General features: G+C 36.3%; 1 long non-coding RNA gene across 1 annotated transcript in view; it reads left to right on the top strand.

The window, feature by feature from the left end:
* The window catches only part of LOC135315301 (uncharacterized), a 47,982-nt gene extending 34,477 nt beyond the window's left edge, over positions 1 to 13,505 (top strand). Inside the window, exons 4-5 of the long non-coding RNA XR_010374735.1 lie at positions 13,036 to 13,117; positions 13,421 to 13,505. This is a non-coding gene — a long non-coding RNA (uncharacterized LOC135315301). The remainder of the gene's footprint in view (positions 1 to 13,035; positions 13,118 to 13,420) is intronic.
* Positions 13,506 to 15,654: the final 2,149 nt, after the last annotated feature.

Below are 15,654 nucleotides of genomic sequence, written 5' to 3'. Positions count from 1 at the left end.
GCATTAAACCTTTCTCAAGTTTGGATTTTGGCTTTTGTTACTATTATATCCAGAACAGTTGGTGTATTATGCATAAGTAACTGCTCATTTCAGACCTGTTATACAGCATTGACACTTTATTAATGTGAACTCATATGCTGTTTTATTATGAAGATTTTAAACACCTCTTTCTAGCATCATGTTTATGCAATATAGATATGGTGGTGTAGAGTGCAATTGCTAATTTTTCATCTCTTTTCAACAGAATTATTTGGCCTTTCTAACGTTCCCATGTCCATCAAATAGGCTTTCTAATACTAGTAATCTGTGATACTCATTTTATGGTGTATGGTACCTTAGTACAGAAGCACAGGGGTGTGAAGTGCCAAATTCTTAAAGGAATCCTGGAGTCTGAATGTGAAAGGACCTGACTTTTAGCTCACTTGGAAAAACTGGCTTATAGTCTGGGTATAGACTGTGGGTTCTGCTTTACAACCATTTAAGTTAAAACTCTCACATTTTATCTCTGTGTAATAAGACCCATAGGATTTTATGTGCTGGACACTTCTCCATTTTATTACTCATATCTGCTAATCCTCACAGAGGAAGCAGAGAGGGGATAGTTGGCAGCATAAGAAACAAGTAGCTTAACTGTGTGTTGCTAGAAGTCCTGCTGTTTCACTTTGCCTCCTGTAGATGTTACTAACGCCTGGGGTATATTATAGTTTCACAAATTTGTGCTAGGCATTTCTGAAGAAATATAATAAAATTTTCAGTGTGTAAAAAATACCTTAGACCTAATTGAAGCTTACGGATTATAAATGCACAAACTAGGAAAAACCTTCCATTATATCAAAATATTCCAGCTCTTCAAAATTGTGGCTTTGGTTTAGTCTGCTTGCTCTTTGGTAATGTCCTCTGGCAGGATGCCAGTCCAGCAAATATCTGTCTTATGAACCGTCATTTGCCTGAGAGAGGCTGATCCAAACTTAAATTATACACTCAGGTTTTAAACTTGATCCTGGTTTTACTTTTGGGATTGCAAAATTTTCATTCTAATTGGGAAGAGATTTTCTCTAAAAATTACTGCTTAATTTAAAATGTTTGTAGAATACTCTTGTTAGAAAATAGCATTTTCTAAAGGTTGTAGGTTGAATTTACATTTGGTTTTTGCAGTCAGATATCGTTAAAGTATTCAGAGCGAGAGCTTCAAATAGAAATAAACCTTCTCATTCATGATTCTTCAGTAACAAGTCTGATGTGCTAGTCAGCCTGGTTTTTTACTTGGATTTATTCCACTTGATGCAACTAGTTTAATGTAAATGTGAATAATATCGATTATACCTGTAAACATGTCCAGGAAAGAAAATGGGTTTGTTCAGCAAGAATTACCTTCCATGAAACTATGCTGAAGGGGGTTAACTGTATTTTAGCTGAGAACTAATTCTAATTATTTTCTATGTGTTTTTTTTTTTCCAAAAACATACTTTTTATTTCAAGGAATAAGGGCTTGCATGCAGGTTTTGGGGGAAATATCTGTATTTCTAAACTTATTTAGTTTTTTTGTGAATCAATACATTTTACAGGGTTTTCTTACTTTCAACACTGATTCCTTTTAGTAACTTTTGAGAAGAATGAAGCATTATTTTGCGAATGGAATGTCAAGAGGTATTTCATCTTAAGTCTGACTACCATAACATAGCTTTGATCCTAATGTACTACTGTAAGTGTAATTTTATTCCTAAACAGAGCTGAGTTTAACTGTGATTAAGGTTACTAACATATTCTTCTCAAGTGTAGTGAATATAACGCAGTATATAATTTAGTTTAAAATGACAATTTAATAAGGGTGTTTTCTGATAGACTGAACATTTGGTCCCTGTGTAGTTTATGATTACAAATTTTATCTATTGCTATCCTGCCAATAAAAAAAATAAGTGTTATGTATGTATGATTTTAAACCAGGAACCATATTTAAGGTGCATATTGGCTCAGAGAATCTCTGGAGGCCTAACACAAAACATTGCTGTGACAGTATTTCTCCTTTTATTCTAGAAGGGTAAAGCCATGCCATGTAGTATGTGTCTGCATTTTGGATGTGTAAATTATTTTAATTCTGTGATGTAGAAGTACGTCATGTGATTCTCTAGTGTTTGCTTCCCTCTTGGATAGCAGTTTGCTACTTCTGTAATAGTTATCAGTCAATACCAAGAACAGTGCTTTGAGACTTGGGTAAACAATGGTTTCATATTTTGCACAGGCTCATAATAATTACTTATGTCCTCAAGTAGCATTGCAGTCAGCCTGTGAATTTATGTCCTATATATCGTTGCATCATTTACTGAAGTAAAAAGAAACCGATACCAACATAAAGTGTAGGCTTCTATAGGTGTGTAATCAGTACTGTGGATCTCTGGAGGTATGAAGTACCGGTGTCGCTGAATAGCCAGCTGCCCACAGCTTCTGATGGCCTGCGTGTCCTTCAGCATGGGACTGTAGCTTAATGAAATAGATGTGTCTGAAATACAAACCACAACAGTGACTGGGTGTTAACGCATTTTAAAGAGACCTAATTCCTTATTTTAGGGCTTTTGTTTTCCGCTTTCTGAATAGTTTACAAAATAGCTTGCAAGGGAGGATTCTCTGTATGCAGTGTGGGGTGAGCAGCCAGAAGGGATATTTTTAAAAATACCTCTGCTCATCCAGTGCCCTTCTTTAAAATATTTTAGAAAAGGTGGCAACCTTATTGCATTTTTTTGTCACGCACATCTCAAGTCACTCGTACATTATTCTCTTTTTGTTTTTTGCTCTAGCATTTTTCCTGTTTCCCCATCTGCAAACGTTTACTGAAACAGGCATAACTGATCAAAGATGTTTGGGATTCAGTTGCTTCTGTGTATTAGCACCTTCCTGTCTTCTTGTGGATGCAGAATTAATTGTGTCCTTATCTTACAATAATGGGATAATTGAGTCCCTGTTGATGCTTAGTTCAAAGACTGGAAGAAATCTAATAGGCTTTCTTTTTCTTTCTATTTTCTTTCCTCTCTTCTATGAATTCTTATAACGAATTAAGGGTTCAGGTCACGTCTTTGAAAATAAGTCTTATCCACAGAACAAACACAACACGATGCTAGCCTGCAAGCCCCTCCATGGTACCTTGCCAGCATGTAATAACCAAGGGGGAGGAGTCCTGGCCCCATTTTTGGTTATTTTGGATTCAGTAGGGGCTCAGTTCCTTTCATTGACTAGTTTGCCAGTTAAGCCCTGATACCAGAGTGTTAAATGGATGAAAATTACCTACAAAGGTCTAGTTGCTTTGCATCAGCACCCATAGTGCTGGCTGTAGTCTTCAAGATCTTATAGGTTGGATCTGTCATTCCCTTAATGACAGTTTTGTGATAACAAAGTATCGGAAGAATGAAATAGCTCAAATTATTTCATACAAGCACTCTGGCTAATCATGTATTTCACAATGTATTAAACATTCATTGCTTCAATTTCATTTACTGGTGTATTTTACTTAGTTAACAAGCATCCTGCTGAACTTCCCTGCCCTCCCCACCACAACCCTTACCGGGACATATTGAACCATGTAAGAAAAGAGGAAGCCTTTTCTTTTGTGGAAGTGAGATGGAGGTACAATTGGATAGTGCCTTTTAAAAGCCAGATTTATATAGGTATCTGTCAGAATTATAAATATATCTATTTATATTTTGGGGAGTGGACATTAATCAAGCTCATATTAGACAAAACCAGTTTGAGACAAGAATACTTAAAGATCCAAGGCTATTCTATCGGGGCCCGCCCCCCCCATACCCCTGCCCCCCCCATACCCCTGCCCCCCTGATGGTTGCGTTGAGTGCAACAGAAATGTGACCAAACAACTCAGTTCTGTGTGGGTTTGGAAGAATCTGAAATAAGTAATATTTCCTTTGTTTATCAAAGTCTGGAGCTTGATTTATTTGGGACTATTTCTATCCATGTAACTAAACAATTATTCAGGGAAAGATAAGTAACTCCTTCAGGCATCAAGTTCACATTTTAAATAATTTTTTTTTCTTAACTTAACTGCCTACGAGAAAGTGTGAGGCACTTCTTAATTCTGACTTTAGAATATATTGGGATAGTGTTATGAACTTTAATGAATAATGATATCAAGCTAATAGAAATCACAACTAAGTTTTCATATGGACAGGATAAATGATGCCTCTTGATTCCTGGCATTTTAGAAGAAGGTTACACAAGCTTCATCTTGGTGAATTTCAAAGTATTAATTCTGCCTAGGATTTGGTATGTTTATAAAAGCATGGAGCAAAATTTAGCTTCAAGACCCATTTTCCTTTTTAAAGATGTAGCTCTGAGGCTGCAAAATGAGCAGTACAGTAATTGTTCCTTTTTTTTCAGACATGGAGCATTTTATACTTTACCGTACCAAAACCTGAATCATTCTCTTCTGAAAAAGTGATAGCCATTTCACTTAACTTTTCCAGTATTAGCCTTCCTCATGCTTTCAAATAAAGCCAGCTGAACTTGACTTTTGAAACATATATTTAAACATGTTGATTCTTCATATTTTTGAACCAAAGGAAAAGAAAGATACTGGAATGATTAGCAACACAGTATTTTTTAAAAATTCCTGATATAGGGATACTTCCAAAATAGTATTCTTGAGTTGTCATGGAGGAAGCATTGGTCAGGAACAATAGGCTTTAGATAATAGGTTTGATCTCAGAACCTCTGTAGTTTTTTGTACAAAGTATGTCTGTGTTTGATTTATGATTGTTTCCTTCCTCAGTAAAATCTCTTTGGAGGCTCTTTGGATCATTTAAGCTTTTGGGTTCACTCCAAATAATAGGTTTAAGGTAGCTGGGGGGTGAAAGTTGTTCTGGTGCTTAAGCACACATGAAACAGCCAGTGGAGACCATGCTTTTTACCAGGTGTTAAATTCCAGTTTAACGTTTTTCACCACCATGAGGGAGGATGCAAGAGGCCATTTCTATTCTGAATTGAAATACTGAGGATCTAGAGGAATCAAGATGCCTGTTTGTCTCCTATTTGCTGTTACTTAACATGTTGCTGTCCTTGGCAAAAAAAATAAAAAGAGTCATGATACGTCCATCTCTTGTAAGCCAGTACAGGATGTGTTTTGATCTCTCACAACCTGTTCACAATTTTCCAGTCAGCAGTATATGCCAGTCTGAGCTTTCCCCTATACAAATAAAATACCCAAAACTGTTTAGAGATTGTGAATTCTATCTCAGAGTAAATGTGCTGCAGAGGTAAAAACAGTCCGTCTTTTGACTCAGTCACATAGTGTGGGTTTCAAACCATGAAGACGAAGGTTCTGTTGTTCAAAAGCTCTGCAAGACTGCTGGGGTGCTGGTGAGGAAGTACAGGCTGAAGTGCAGAGAACACCCCTTTCTTTTGTCCTCTTTACAGACTTGGCAAAATCTCAGGAGTGTGTCAGTCCTCAGAGGCTGAGCCCTTTCCATTTTTATGGGTAGAAGGATTTCAAGGAGGTGACTAAGGGTATGAATAGAACCAAGCATATTTCTGGTCTAGGATGCTTTGAACCTTCACAATCTTTGTTTGTCTAAATAGCTATGGCCACACAAAATACTCTTGTAATAGCATTTGACCAAAGTTTTACCTTTTCTTTCAGAGGCATACCTGTGTATTGTAATCCAGGTACTAACTGCCCTCACACTTGGTTACTGCCATTCATTATATTCAGGAAAGACATCATAATGTGTGGGGAAAAAACATAGTGGTTACAAAGTTAGATATCCTGATACAACATAGGTTGGTGGAATTATAAAACTGCAAGTTGTAATTTTGCCCTGGCTTCTTATTGAGTATAGTGGGCAGCTCAAGGTGGTGGTGTTAAAGTTAAAGCTGATTGGGGAAAAAATGTCCCCACTATAAAAAAAGGATGTGGACAGGCTGGAAGGGGTCCAGAGAAGGGCCACCAAGATGATCACAGGACTGGGAAGCTGCCATACGAGGACAGGCTGGGAGAGCTGAGTTTGTTCAGCCTTGAGAAAAGGAGGCTCAGAGGGGATCTCATCACCAGGTACCAGTACTTGAGGGGCAGCTACAAAGAAGATGGAGACTCCCTTTTTACAAGGAGTCCCATGGAGAGGACAAGGGGGAATGGACACAAGTTCCTCCTGGGGAGATTCCAATTGGACACGAGAGGGAAATTTTTCACAGTGAGGACAGTCACCATTGGAATAATCTCCCCAGGGCAGGGGTTGATTCGGCCACGTTGGACACTTTCAAGAGTCGTCTGGACAGGGTGCTAGGCCATCTTGTCTAGACTGTGCTCTGCCTAGAGAGGTTGGACTAGATGGTCCCTGAGGTCCCTTCCAACCTGGGATTCTGTGAATTACATGCAAAATTTGTTTTTTGAAGAATCTAGTTTTCCCCTGAAAAGTAATTTCAATTGACAGTTTTCAACTAGCTGCATACAGTGACAAGCAGTGGCATACACGCCAACTAGCTGAGCAGCTCATTCCTTGAGACATGGAAATTACCTGACTTGCAGGAGATGGGGAGGGGAAGGCACAGTACAGAATTTCCTTATGGGGTAGACTGGCTAACAACAAAGATGTGTAAGCTGAGGATTATGCTAAAAATTAAAAACAATTTTAAAAATTATCAAGGCAAACAAACAAACAAACAAAATTACAGATCTTCCACTGCTTCTGTTCAAACCTTACACTCTCAGCCTCCTTCACCTCTTTCAGCGGCTTCCCATATCGCTGATTATCTGAGGGTATGTATTACTGGAACACTTATTTCTGACTTCTGGTATTTTTAGTATTACTTTTGACCAGTGTATTTTTACTTTCATATGTCTGCCGTTGCCAAAAGTAAATACTTAATACCTGTCTCAAATCAGATCTTTCTTAGTTACTGTTTAACAATTTTATATCAACTACCAGCCAGAAGAATTATACATCTCACTGCTCCCACACCCAGCACAATTAAAGCAAGCCACTTACTTCCATCTACAAAAAAAAAAAAAAATCTTTTTTATAATTTCAAAAACTGCGTGTAGGCTGTTAGATGCCATGGAGTTAATGACAGTCTGTTACAAGACTGCAGATATCTTAGAATTTACTTTTATCAGGGCCTCATATTGATGGACTTATCTCTCTGAAATGTTCAACCTCTTCTCCTTCTTAGTGTTTTTATAGGCTTTCCCAATAAACATGTTTACAGTGCAAGCTGATGTCTACACTGCAAAATTACAAAACAATGATAAGAGATAACTGCAGGGAGTGATTTATCTAATCTATAAAATAAAGAATGACCATATGCTTCATGCAGGGTCAGAGACAATGCTTGGCAAGTAACTTTGCCTTGCAATCAATTCCACAAGAGGTTTCCTAGGATTTCTTATTACAAAGATGTAAATCACATCCTCAGCTTTCTCTTACCCTGAATAGTTACTGCTCCTTCATGTATCTACAATTTGCCTTCCATAACCACAGCATACTTCCATCAATCAGTGATAATGGCCCCACTGGGAAGTGGTTGTAATCTGGGGGAGATGCATGACTGGTGTGCAACAAAGAGGACAAACATGTCAGCTTAGGCTGTTTTCATATTCCTAAAAATTTAAACAGCAGACTACCAGTCCTGTCTGATTTCCTTTTAGTTATACACTTTCTTCCTATCAATGGTTTTGGTTGTCCTCCACAGCACATCAACTTATCACTTCAAAAAGCAAGTTGACTGCTGGCTTTCCACACTGTCCCTTTCCTCTTGCCCATAAATCATTGTGGTGTGGTAGGTGATTAAGGCTGCAGCAGCTACAAACTCATTCAGTTAAATTCAATGTTTATTGTTAAAATAGTAATCTACTATTTTTTGACTTTTAAAAAAAATTCTATCATGTCTTTGTTTTCAAAATAAAATGCATAATCACTTCTTTCTTGTTCAGTAACTTTGCAGGGGTAAAATAAAGATGGTTAAAAATAATTTAAAATTTAGAGAATTTGTAAGTTTTTATATTTTCTTCTGAAAATAAATATTCTTTATGATTAATTCATATGATAAATCCAATGAAAAAAAAAGCAGTAATAAAAAAGAGAAAATAACATGTTTGTATAGCAATGAAACTGGGAGGGGGGGAAGTGGTTTCCTGGGTTAGAGTGAATCTTACACCTACTAAACCCTACCACCCCACACCAAAAAAAATCTTGTATAGGAACAGAGAGTCTAGTTTCAAGTAGTTTTTCTACAACTACTTTTCTATTTTTATGTGAGCACTTGTTCTGGATTTACCTTCTGATAAATCATGTCTCCCTATACTCTACATAGTGAAGGGTAGAGCCATGAATGGGGCACAGCTCTTCTCAGGTGGAAGGCAGCAAAGAAAGAGCCCATACTTTTTCATCCTGGAAATACAGCTTTAAACAAGGTTCTTGACATGCTAAGTGTTGATCTGAACAAAATAAAAATGAAATTATTTTTAAATGCTGATAGTTAAATATGCATTGCATCGGTGCCTAAATAAGCTATAGTTATTTCTATTTATGCAAGCTGTCTTTTGCTGAGGTGCAAATTGTCATGTGGGTGAGCTCATGCAATATTGTTTTTCAGATGGAACTGACACTATTGTTATGAGGAACACACTCTTGCTTTCTAGTGCCTCCTGCCTCTTTGCTGTCTCCTGTCTCTTAAGCCGTTTAATGCTTTTAAAGAGTTTCTCTGTAACACTGCCAAAGGCAGTGCCTGCATGGATTGTCTGCGTTGTAATTGCCAGTCACAGAAAGCTGAAGCTGTTTGGGCTACTGTTCTCTGGCACTTAACGTTTTAATTTCATTTTTTAACTGCTTCATTGAATGTGTGAATAGTAATGACACAAATGAAATTCTAAATACTGGAGTGGTTTTGTGGCCTATCACTTTTTTTGGTAGTGATGGTCTGGATTCCACTTAGTCAGTGTCTCATTGGAGTGGAACAATGTACGCGTTCTGTGATAACAAAAGACTGAGGAATTTTATGGTTCAGGGGGCAGAAAAAACTTGCAAATTTTCTGGGTTTGTCTCAGTTCTCAAGATCTTATTTCATAAGACCATGTAAAATATGCAGGTTGGGTGGGGTCTGATTTTGGCATATCTCTGAAAGTATATTACCCTGCAGTCATGAGAATTCTCTTAATTTGTTGGAGTAAATATATGAGCTTTTTGGAAATGGTTTGCTTTGTAACCCTTCTGTAAAGACGTCTATTCCCCCATTCCCATCTCTTTAAAATTTTTTGGCTGATCCCCTTTTTATTAAATAATCTGCCATCTTTGCATACATTTATATAGTGAATACATATTTTAGTATCATATAAATGCTTTTAAAGCATTTTAACGGCCACAGAATTTTGCGTTTTGCACCATTCAAGTTTTCTGCTGAAAGCTGAGCCTTCTTGTAATTGAAAGCTTGTACATTCAGGCTGGGAAGTAAGGGGCAGCTACTAGATATATTGTTTTCTTGTTCAGTTTTTTGTACAGAAGCTAAATTGCTTAAACAACATGAGTTGACTGCACTTTTGGCAGCTGCAGTAGACAGTGTTTTTACTCTTATTTGACTAATACCTTCTTCCATTGTATTAGTAAATATGTGTAACTATATATTTAGTTCCAGATTTTGGTTCATGTGTAGACAATTAGTGGTGATTTATATGTAGAGACAGGTGCTGGTTAATTCAAGATACATGTGTTTCAGAGAAATAACATTGTTTCTATTAAATACACTTATTTCAATCTGTAGTTGGCTCTTCTGGATTGATGTTGCTATTTACGTGAAAGCATTGGTATAGCATTCACATTCCTTATTGTAAATAAAGAATTCTTGTGCCATGCAAATTCCTCTTTAATTTACATCAGGCTTGACCAGCTATTTAAAAGCAGGAAGAGCAGCCTGCCCCAGCTCAGTGGCTGTCTGCAGGATTAGGTCAGTGAACTTCATGAAGGTTAAATGTGGATTTCGTTTTCATGTGAATTCTGTGCAGTCTGTGAGTATTGGCATGTGACAGTCACCATGAAGTAGTAAACCAGTAAAAATTTGTTACATAGGTTTATTCACTTATGATTAGTATAATAGATCAGGCAGGATGTATTTTTAAAGAATTAAAGCAGCTGTACAAGGTTAACTGGATTATTTTAATAACTGAGTGATTTCTGTCTCCACAGTCTAGTCTGCTAAAAATGTTTATCTAAAATGTTCCTTCTGTTGTCAATATTTAGTTGTGCAAAGATTGATGAAAACCAGAATGGTTTGATGTAATAGATGTCTATCAAAAATAGACTTCAGGAAAAATGCATGCATCAGTAACATTTAATTTTACCAGGAGCAGAAGACCTATTTTTCATGCAGTATGAATGAAATTAATCTTCATATCTAAATGAAGAATCCTCTGCCATAAGAAAAAAATGGAAGCATAAATGAGTGTGTCGTTCTCTGTGCATTACTTTGCAACTAAGTACTATGTAATTCTAAGCTTAAAGCTTGGACCTTTTTAATTCTGTGATGAAATTTTTATCAGATTGAAAGAAAAGGAAATTCCAGCACCACAGATATAAATATATTGCACATCAGTTCATCGATGAGAAAGGCAATAGTTCATTCTGAAAGCCATTTTCCAATTGCATATATATGAAATTCATTGCAGGGAAATTAAATTGTAGAAGCCGTGTTTGAGAGTAGATTATTGTCATAGTTCCTCTGTAGTGTATTTGTTGGAAGAGCTGAAGGCCGAGTTTGAATACAGGTCATCAGGGAGAGGAAGAATGGCGCCTTCTTTGGTATTGAGTATCCTGCAGTTTGGATACTCATGAAATGATGTATGTGACCAGAGTTTAGCTGTTATTTTGGAAGATTTGTTCTACTGTTCTTAGCAAGCAAACTGCAGATCTCCATCATCATTAGGTGTTGATTGCTCTGTTATATCCTGTGAAACGTGATGATGACACCAGAGCCCTTTTCTAGAGGCCACAGTAAAATAAACAACCATAAATTATTTACCAGGTGGAGGATTAATGTATGTTGGGAGCAATGCAAAAATGAGTAATATTATCTGTATGCAGTGTCAAGTACAGAAGTCTATGTTCCTTGTCTCTTAAATTGTCGTGAACGTATAAGTTCCTGTTTATTCACTTTGGTAATAAGGATCTTTAACAGAATGTTTGGGACTTAAATATTGTACGGTTCTGTATCAGAATGGAGAATTTTCGTTGGCAGAAAGAAACTATTGCCTTCCAGATTTTAGAGACCTAATTACTGGGATACTAATACTGTTCCTCTTTTGTGTCTTAATTTCTTTCATTCACTCTTTAAATAGTTAAATATCTGTTGTGCTAAAGAGCAGCAGAGAATCGCTGGTTTTACAGCTCAGTGGTTATAGTATTCAAGTGGGCTATGGAAAAACCTCTGTTTGTCTCTGCTGCAATTAATATTTATTCATATAAAGTCAAATCAGTCCAGTAGAAGAGATTGAAAGGGACTATTCCCGAAGCAGCCAATGGCTTATGGAGTGAAAGCTGCCTGGCAAATGCAAGGCTAAGCAGGGCTGGGCTTTGAAAGTGGCCTTTCTAGTCTTTAGGTGAGCCCTTTGATCAATAGTTTAGTGATTATTGGAGGGCTACTGCCTCTCTACTTTTGATGACCACCTGTAAAGATCAGAAATGTTTCTCAGTGGAGATGTTAACAAAGATATTCTGTTCATAAGAAGCAATTAACTTCTGGCACGTTAGTGCTTTCCAGTTACTAACATTACATTAAAAAAAAATCCAACTTTTTTTTTCGCTTGAAAGCAATGAAGTTTTATAAGGCTTCCTGGGAAGACACCAAACTGATGCATGATGAATAGTTGAAACGGGGAAGATGCGAGTGCTTATTGAATTTATTCAGGGAGATGCACAAAATCTTCACTGGGATTGTTCTGTTAAGTATGATATACTTGAGAATTGTGTCAAAGAACATGAAACTCAGTGTTATTTCATCCTAAGGGGGCAGCTGAAAAACTGCAAAGTCACAATCCAGCTCTGCAATATCCTTTTTCTGAAGATAAGTGTTATGAACATTTCCTTTTGATGAGAGAGAAGATTATATTTAGCATAAGTGATTATTGTGCCTAAAACAATCGTTAGTGCTGACAATACTGTCAATCTGGTGCATGAATCATCAGAGCATTAAACACATTTAAAACTCCACCAAAACCAAACCTACTAAGACTGCCCAGTGATGGATTAATTGTCATTCTGTAACCATAGCAAAGCTGTGAAATTATCTCCCTTTTTATCAAAGTAGCAATCGTAGCCCCTCTTTCTTTTAATTTGTCTTATATTTTCTGCCACACTGTTGCAGATATTAATAAATATAATTATAAAACTATAAAAAGATACGTGTAAATTAAATATATAAATGTGCCAAGGGTTGCAATCTGACACAGTAATCATTCATTTAATAATTTACACTTTGGCAGTTATGAAATTCACAAATAGTCAGGAATGGCAACGCTAAAACATGCCAGAAAAAATGATGCTGGTGTTATCAGGTGTTTGAAGTTCTGATTGTCAGCTCCAGGGGAGAAATAGTTCTTGTAGCTGAGGAAGACCAGATGAATAGCAAATCAATATATTTTGGAAATTATCTTTGTAACCTTTAAATGAAGTAATAAAATGTACTTATGGGGAGAATGATGAGTCTCAGATCAAGTGCCTGGCAATTGAATAAGTATGAAAATTAATATACTTTGAATACAGATTAGTTCAGGTTTTGTAGCTGAATTTTTGTCAAACCTTGAATTCCAGTGAATATAGGGTATACATGTGTGACACAAATCTTAAGGTTCCTTCAATTTGAGAAGTACATCTTGACATTGAAACCCTCAAAAAGTTGAGGCTCTTCTTCACTTCAGTTTTCCACTTTACTTGAATGATGTATATGACACTTTGTTGTTGTTGTTGCATATATTTTCTTGATGAATACCCAGAACATTAAGAATTTGCAGATTCCCTACTGTATTGTTACAGACAACCTTGTTTATTTCAGAACTTTTTACAGCAATATGAATGAAGATACTAAGAAGATGTTACATGCAACATTGCCTGCAGGAGAGTCCAGAACTGCATCTGTAAGTTGTGTTTCTTTCTAAATGGTCAAATTAAAATGATGTACCTAAATGTTACACAGACATGATAAAAATTTTGATGTGGAGGTTTTCTGTTGGCACGAAGTCTATTAACAGTGCTAGAGACATGCCTTCACTTGTGTTATAGCTTGTGCTAAACAAGGCATTAGAATTAGCAGATGATAGCCTTAAAAAAAGCATGAGTATCAAAAGATGGAAATTTTATAACAGCTTTGGAAAATGGCTTCTTTGTTGTTTCAATGTCCCTTGCAACTCTCATCTTTGACTGGTTCTGTGTTGATTTAGGAGTGGTGTCATCTACAGAATGTTCAGCTCTACCCTTGGGAGGTGCATTATTTTTCATGGTTTCTGGATGCTGGTCTTGGTGCTGTGTTTTGAGATTAATAAAATAAATTTTAAATGTGTGGCTACATTTGGGACTAACATGGTTCTGGCGAGGGTTACACAAACTCATTTTTCTTGTTTCCTAGATGCTGGACTTCATACTACAAACCTAATAATTGCCCCAAGACTTGTGGTGCATTATGAAAGTTCACCTATATATTTGCAAAACTCTTTATAAGACCGGAGACCCAGAAGAGGAAATATATTGTTTAACCTAGAGCATAAGTATCTCTTTTTGGAATGGTGAAATATTCTGCCAGGTCTACTACAACACTTTCACCCAAGTACTGTTATTGCAAAGAGGCTAGTCTCCAAGGGTTGGCTTTGATTAGTGTGCACATACACTCAATAAGATGTGTGATTCCTCAGAATTAAATTCCAGGAAGAGAAAGGGGGGGGGGGGGGGGGGGGGGGGGGGGCAGTGGAGGGAAGAGAGAAAAGTTTAAACTGTTCATACTTTGTTCAAGTTTGATAATTACCTTCTAGCATTAATTTCACCTAATCCATGTAGCTATTGATTTGTCAATAATTTGTGCTCCATCACATAATTAGCCATGCTTACCATCTATTTCTTCACTTCTGAATTATATTTCCCAAGGCTTTTTGTACTAAAATATTGCTGATTGCATATAAATTAGAATAATTAATAGCTTTATCAGTAGATGGCACTATAAGGTGTTATCTTAATTTATATGATTTCCACTGCAGAGCTGAATTCTGTCCAGCTTTCAGAATGGAAAATATGTTGTTACTGCACCTTAAACACTCTTAAAGGGACATGTGTTGATAGAAATACTTTTCATAGCTAGTTTAACTATTTTTTACTTATGCTTACAGAAGACAGAGCTCTGACTATTTCATTTAGAGGCACAACAGGTGCTTTTTGGTGAAGGTGGGGAATAATGGTTTTTGTTTTTAGAATAGGCAATTTACCTTTGTAATGAATTGTTCCTGGTATTGATTTTAAGGATTTATCCACATGAATGGAGCAACTGGGGTTGGACTAGATGACCTCTAACGGTCACTTTCAACCTAAACCATTCTGATTCTGATTCTAACTGCATGAAGAATCTAGAATTTAAATAGTTGTGACTGTTAGAATTAATTCTTCAATGGCAATATTATAAAAGTTGTATTTTCTCTTTCCATTGATTAGTAATACAGTAGTTAACCATTAAAAAGTGAATGGATTACAACAGACATTCTTGCTAGTATTTCATAATCAGTCAGTTGTCATTATGATGCGAAAAGTTAGTGTGAAATATCAGATGTCTTGTGGAAAACATCTTGTGATGGTAAGAGCATCTTTTGTGAAGTTATTTGGGTGAGAATTAGTAACTGGACGAGAGTGTGAACTTGACCATGTGTAGTAATTGGTAGTTTGATCAATTATACCATGAAGGTCAAGTTATTCATATGAATATTGATGGAATGAAGGGATTTGTAGTCTAATCTCTTGCAACCTAGACAATCTAGAATGAATTTATGGGAGAAATAAGAGATTAATACAATAGTATTTTTAAAAGTTCCAGAGGCATGTTTTGAAAGTTGAATGAAATGACTTTACTAACCATTTACTAATCAATTCAAACTTTTCAATACGGGACTCTCTTATGGCTCACAATTGCCTTTTTGTGGAACATAAATGTTCAAAATCATTACAATGTATTAAGACTCACCTTGATTAACTTAACAGATGATAAATAGGACTGCTTTCTTGAAAAGTTTTGTATATTTTATCATTACATGATGATAATACAGGGCTTAGTCATAATTTTTACCTGTACTTTCTCAAGTTTCCATAAGTTGCCTTTTCCCCCAGGTCATGTTGTCCTTTGTGCTAAAAAAAATTGAGAGAAATTTCAGTTTCCAGCAAAATATTTTAGAAAAAACTATTTTGTTCTGTACTGTGCTTTCAAAATATTAATACCACAGCTTCAGCAATCAAATCCCTGTGAATGTCACTGCCATAAATAACCATACCATATCTTCTGGTAGTTCTTCTACATTTTCAGAAGACATCAAAACCCCCAAATTTGAAAGATAACAGACTGCCAGCAGAATTTAAGAGAAAAAATGCACAGAAAAACTATTAAGAAATCTCAATGTACATCACGTTTTCTTTTCCAGATAAC

The sequence above is a fragment of the Phalacrocorax carbo genome, chromosome 11, assembly GCF_963921805.1.
Source record: "Phalacrocorax carbo chromosome 11, bPhaCar2.1, whole genome shotgun sequence".
Classification (NCBI taxonomy): Eukaryota; Metazoa; Chordata; class Aves; order Suliformes; family Phalacrocoracidae; genus Phalacrocorax; species Phalacrocorax carbo.
The sequence above is the reverse complement of the archived record's forward strand: the minus strand, read 5'-3'. Positions and strand labels throughout refer to the sequence as shown.